The following is a 6,180-nucleotide window of genomic DNA, read 5'->3' on the forward strand; positions in this document are numbered from 1 at the left end:
TAAAAACCTTTTACATTTTCTAATGAAATAATGTCTAAAATGAATGAATATGTGCATTCTATACTTTGAATGTATCCTACTATCCTGAAAATGTCCTGGAACAATGTGTCTCAATAGTAAAATAACAAGGATTTTACGTGTGATACAACAAAAAACATGCTTTGCATAATGGAATGTTGCAAGCAACACAAATGGTTTTTCTTCTAGTTTCCTTATTATTTTTGGAACACCGCTGACGTTTCTTTTATTTCATACTGTTGTAAGATAAGGATTCGAATGCACGCACTCAATGTTTGTGTATTACTAACCTCATACCACACATGTGGCGTGAATTTTGAGCAATTTTAGTTGCCTTATAAGGAATAAGTTCAAGATTACTGGAACAATCAAATAATACGCGGTTTTGGGACGTGTTTGTCCAATAGTAATTTGATATTGGCTCTGGGACATATATGTTCGGACAGTGGCGAAAGGGTTAAGCTTGAAATTGATGCACCATAAGTGATATTTTGTGAAACCTTTATGTCATCAAATCACGTCAGATTAGATATGTTTTGAAAGCAGCGACCCGATATGCAACAACCTAATAATGGCTGGTTGCCAGGCGAAAAATGCGAACGACAGCTATAAGCTGCAGCGTGCATATCAAGCTGCATTACACGCACCGTAGACGAGCGTGTTCAACAACCAGGTGACGCGATTTCTGCCCCAAGGAATTCGCGTATCGATTCTATGACGCATTCATTGCGACTACGAGAACCGTATCGATTTTCCAGCTATGCTTGCTACTTACTACTGTGGACATTTCGATAAGCGACCTTCCCAAAAGTTCCCCTCTAATTATATCTCTAATTAAACGCGTCGCGAGTGTTTTCAGGACGAATCGATGGTCGTAAGAAATCATTACGTCGACTTTGAAATATTTTTCGAAATATCTCACGTTTTCGAAAAGTAATTTCTGAAGGACCGATTCACTTTTCAGCTGAAACTTGCATCGCGACGTTATTGCGAGCGGAAAGCTCGTCGTCATTTTTGCAACGAGTAATAACAGCGTTCCCATTAGCGAAAGGAAGGACGCGGCTCGCATTTTTATCTACCTCCGTCTCGGTCGGTACGCGTTATCGTTATCTGTAATAAGAATAAGACGAGCAAGAAAACCGTAGAGCGTCGAGCAAGCGAATCGGGTACAGGCAGATCTTCAAGGCTGCATCTATTGCAGGATACAGAATCGAGGTGTAAAAAACTAGATGGAAAAAGAACGATCTATGAAACGTTACATTGTATGTTTTGTAACCTCGGGCCAATCGTGCACTGATAAAAGAATTGATTTTTCAGGCAAACAGTTTGTAAAAATCCTTACCACGCTTGTTATCTGTGTTGGACATATGCGATGCCTTCGATTTCCTGTATGACTCATTTTTCAAACAGATAAAAGTCTAAAAAATGTATGATCGGAAGTTACATTATTTTATTTAAATAGAAGAAAAAATAGTCTTTGATACGAGTGGAATTTCAGCTCTAAGAATTACAACTTACACTGACACTCGATTCCATGCTTAATCGCTGAAACTCAATATTAAAGGTATACTCGATTACATTTATGAACTGTCGTTAAATGCACGCTTCCAAGAATTTTAGGAAACAATTACAAATTTATCAGCAAGTTTTACGCGATAAATGAACAACACGTTCCAAGTACCAAAAACAAACACTGTTTCATAGAACAGCGGAACCTGAATTCCTTTTAACCGTACCTTTCATTTCACTTTTATCTATCCAGCCATTAACGAAACAGCGGCAAACTCTCGTTAGACAATAAACCGAGCGATTTTAACGGGGAGGGGGGGGAAGGAGTAGCTAATCACGACATAACTTTGCCGTTAATTTATTCCTTTCGGCAGTTTCGAACGCGACGCGCGTTTTAAATATCGAATTAAACGCGCGAACGCGTTCGTTCAAAGGCAGACACGATCGACGCGTTTCCCAGGCAAAAGCCTGCGTAATTACTTGTCACGACAGAAAATGATGCATCGCCGTCGAAACACAGGATATACATAAATTTCGCAGGAAACCAAGCGTTTGCCCCTGCGTTCGCATCATTCGCCAACGAATTTCATTATTTCGCAAAATATTGCCCGTTCCATTCTAAATAATTTTCATCGATCCGATAACAACGGATCACGGTGAAAAGCGCGATGGATAATCTGTCGAAGAATGATTAAATTAATCCATCAAATGACGCGTCTCGTGCCGACGCATCGCGTTCGCGTTGCTTAACACCGGGTCGCTCGGTGAAAATCAACTTCGCGTCGCTTAATCTCTCATAATGTCAGGTAAGCGTTAATTATTTGATGCTGTCAAGTTGGAACGGAGTTCCTAGGGAACGGAACACGTTTCGCATTCAAATGAAACGACGCCTTCGAGCGGGATCTTGGAACTTTCCGATCGACCCTGACGCGTACACGTGGCCTCGGGCTCTCTTCACCGTCGTTACTCGAAACACGAACGCGTTTATTTTCGATACGATCAAAGGCATCTACGTGAACGTGAAATAACTGGAAAATTCGGAAATACTGTAAAATTTGTCTACACGCTTTGTCACGTTTCGGCTTTTGAAATGAAACGAACAAATCGTTTACAATAACCGACGTTAACGTTTCAAGTTCCACGATAAAAATGAGTAATTTTATTTTTGGAAAATTCTTACGTCATTCAGATATAAACGACGCGGTAATCGGATGTTAAGAAATAAATTTCTATCGGCACGTTAAACGATCGAACAGATATTATTTTCAGAATACGCGAAATTTCTGTTCCTACGCTGTTATGCAGTCCACGTTTTCTCGATGAAAGGACGGCCCACGGGAATCGCGTGGAAAATACGCGGCCATTCATTCGAGGGAAATGACAATGCCCGGATAGACGATGCCCCACGTGTTCCCGTTCAAACGAGCCAAGCGATTCGACTCGTTTACCACCATCGATTGCAGGTAAACTAACGATAACACGCCTCGTCTTACGTAATTTCAGCGCGTATGCTAATTCTATAATCAACACGAATGTACAAAGCTGTACCTGACGTTTCTCATTCAGAGTGGCCTACTAAACTCAAGGAAGTTTGCAAGTTACTTTACTTTAATTTCCCCCGGTTCGGAAAAGAAGGATGCATTTTTACATCCCGTTTCCTCCGGGCGGCGTACTTTGGAGACTTTTACTGTCCCATTTTCGGCCACGCGCGCTTTGCGCGCCTTTTTTCAAATCTCATACATTTACCATACTTTTGCTTCTGCTTTATTTTGCCATATTTTTACAATTTTTTGCTTGAATCTGTGTCTGTGTCCCCTTTTAGTCGCCTCTTACGACAGGCAGGGGATACCGTGGCCGTATTCTAATCCCCCCGAGCCACAGGGGTCAGTTTGCAAGTTCCGAACGCCATGATGGTAAATATGACACTAGGTTAGGTCAAGAATGCCTATCCATAAATCGTCATTAAATTAACTCTGAATACATTATGCGTTTAATTAATGAATTCTAACTGAGAAAGTTGAACACATATGTATGTATACATATAGAGGATGTGCAATTGGATGTTGACTTGACGTCATGCTGCCTAGGCCTTGAAATAAGAGGTTATGTAGCCAAGATGTCTGCCTCGGAGTGGGGCAAAGAGATAATGCTGATGAGAGCCAACAGTGGAATCAACGTGGACGCTTGGTCGAAGACCTTCGTCTAGAGTGGACTTTTTAAACAATATATGTCTCTTCCTGTTTACAGCGTTCGTCTTGGTAAACAAGATCTATCTCGAAGAGTCGAATACGATCGGTTTGAATAAGAATAGCAAAATCCCGTGAAAAAGCTATGCTATTTGTAATGTATGGTGGGTTTAAGATAATGGTGGTTCAGCTGTTAGATTTCAAAGCTAGCTACCTTTGTACCCTGTTATCGAACTGACGTAAGATTTGTGTGCCTCGAGATAAACGCGTTCACCAGCAAGGTGATTCCCTTTTGTTTCAAACCGCGGGAGAAGGTTTTTCGCAATTTTTCCTCCGCGTGTTTTGCGAACCAGCCGTTTTCGAAGGTTTCGCGAAATATCCGATAGGGAATTTTATGTACGGTGTTGCAACAAAACGTACGGTCACACATAGGGAATCGTCTGGCTTCTATTTGCCGAGAATCGAATCGTACAAATTGCAATTTTACGCGAAGGAAGGAGGAAGGGAAGGGGATCGTAAACACGTTCGAAACGGGTAAAGGATCACGTATCCGATTCTGAATCGAACGGAATGCGCCGCCAACATTTCATGGTATTTGAAAAACATCTGTTGCGTTTTGTACGGCAAACCGCGCTGTAAATTCGCGGATAAATCGATCCAACATTTCTTTCGTATCCCTGGATACCGATAGGGGAAGATTACCATCTTTCGTGATTTCTATGTCGTTGATATTCTAAATAATTCAAAAAATTTTAAAAATATGTATTATAGAGCATTGCACAAAAAATAATTGCAAATTTGTTTTCATAAAAGTTACGTAAAGTTGATTAAATAATTATAATCGATTATGATTTTTCAATGTTATTTTCCTTCTTCTTGTTTATTCAATTTGTTTTCCAATTTATCATCGACCAATTCGTAAACAAAATGTGTTTCATTTTTACCTCGTCCGAAATGTTAATTATCTCTTTACTCGACGATGACGCCAGCGCGGCGACGCGTCAAAAAAGCGATGATCTTGAAACGAGGCAATCGATAATCGTCGCGTCGAAGCGCGCGAGATTCAAAAACGAAGCGTTCCACGTTCGTTGTTGCCGCATTCGAGGAAAGAGGAAAAATCGATATTTTACCGCAGGAACCGGGTGTCGCGTGCATCCTTGAATCACTGCCACGATTGAAACCCTTCGTTCGTGATACTTGGTGCTACCTGGCTCGACCAGGTCAAACACGACCCCACGAAACCGGTCACGCACACAAAGATCCAGCCGTTTTACACCGACGTATCTCTCCCTGTTACCTCTACCGAGCGTATTCGCAATCCGGTGAACATTTAAATTCCATGGAATCGAAATGGTAAACACGGAAATCGATATCGTTTACTCTTCGGTGTCAAAAATGGATTTTTATCGAAGAGAGAATCTTTCATGATTAATAACGTACCGAGAAAATTTTTTAAATTCTTCTCCGAGGAACGGAGTCAGCTCGCAGAGTTTCTGGAATCTACCAGAGTTCGCCTAATTCTGTCAGCGACGCTGGGCGTCGCGCTGCTCTGCCGGCGACCACGTCGAACTATCTATATCTGAGTAAACAATCTCGCGTACTCGATAACGCCGATGTACGAGGGGGGCCAAAATCTAGCGAAAATGTCGCGCGGCTCTGCGAGAAAGGAATGGAAAAAAAGAAACTGGTATACAAACGTGCTCCGATTCGAAAGGTCGCGAGCGACGCGTCGATCCGCTGGAATTTGGAACAAAGAAAAAGCAAAAAACTCTCACTTGAGAGTTTCTCGTCGAACGTACGCGTACACACGTGCGCAATACCTGGTGTACTCGTTTGCAAAAATTCAAATCCGATCGATTTACCTTTCCTTTCCTTTATCCCTGTTGTTCCCGTATATTTTCAATGGTGCGTCAACAAATGACCCCGTACACTGTCGCGCAACCGAGTCGATCTCTCGTCCGGTCGCGAAACGTGTTTGTAAACGAAACGCAGTGTGACACTGCGAAAAATCGGCCTGGCTCGACGTTCGACACGTTACGGACAGAAGGCCGATTTACACTGATCCCCTGCCACTGGAACTTCTACATATAACCATCGTCTACGTCCTGCCACGGTTGCCATATTGCCTGGCCCCTGCCTCTGTGTGAGTGTTCTATAGTCTGCTCGACGCCGGTATGTTCGATGCCTAAGTATCGTGTCGCTCACGGGTCGAAACTGTACATTATATTCGCTTCGTGCTCCGTCGCGTGACAAAGAAATCTTACACAGTTTTCGCACGTGAAATTTCCTTATTTGCAAATCTACCGAGATATTTCATACTCAGCTGCCGATTTTTCGATTTGAAACTTCCTTATTTGCCGATTTAGCTAGCTCACGATCGTTCGTTTGCCGATTTTTTAACTTGACATTTCCCGATCCGCCGATTTTTATATTGTAGAGCATCTACTTTCTTACCGATTTTGGTACT

At 42.1% G+C, this 6,180-nt stretch overlaps 1 protein-coding gene across 2 annotated transcripts in view; it reads right to left on the reverse strand.

Annotated features, from left to right (window-relative positions):
• LOC114872770 (multidrug resistance protein homolog 49) overlaps positions 1 to 5,774 on the reverse strand; it is a 54,218-nt gene extending 48,444 nt beyond the window's left edge. For both annotated transcript variants that reach the window (XM_029180356.2, XM_029180351.2), the window contains exon 1: positions 5,576 to 5,774. The gene's annotated coding sequence lies outside the window, so the exon portion shown is untranslated. The remainder of the gene's footprint in view (positions 1 to 5,575) is intronic.
• Positions 5,775 to 6,180: the final 406 nt, after the last annotated feature.

The sequence above is a fragment of the Osmia bicornis genome, chromosome 1 (genome assembly GCF_907164935.1).
Source record: "Osmia bicornis bicornis chromosome 1, iOsmBic2.1, whole genome shotgun sequence".
Taxonomy (NCBI): domain Eukaryota; kingdom Metazoa; phylum Arthropoda; class Insecta; order Hymenoptera; family Megachilidae; genus Osmia; species Osmia bicornis.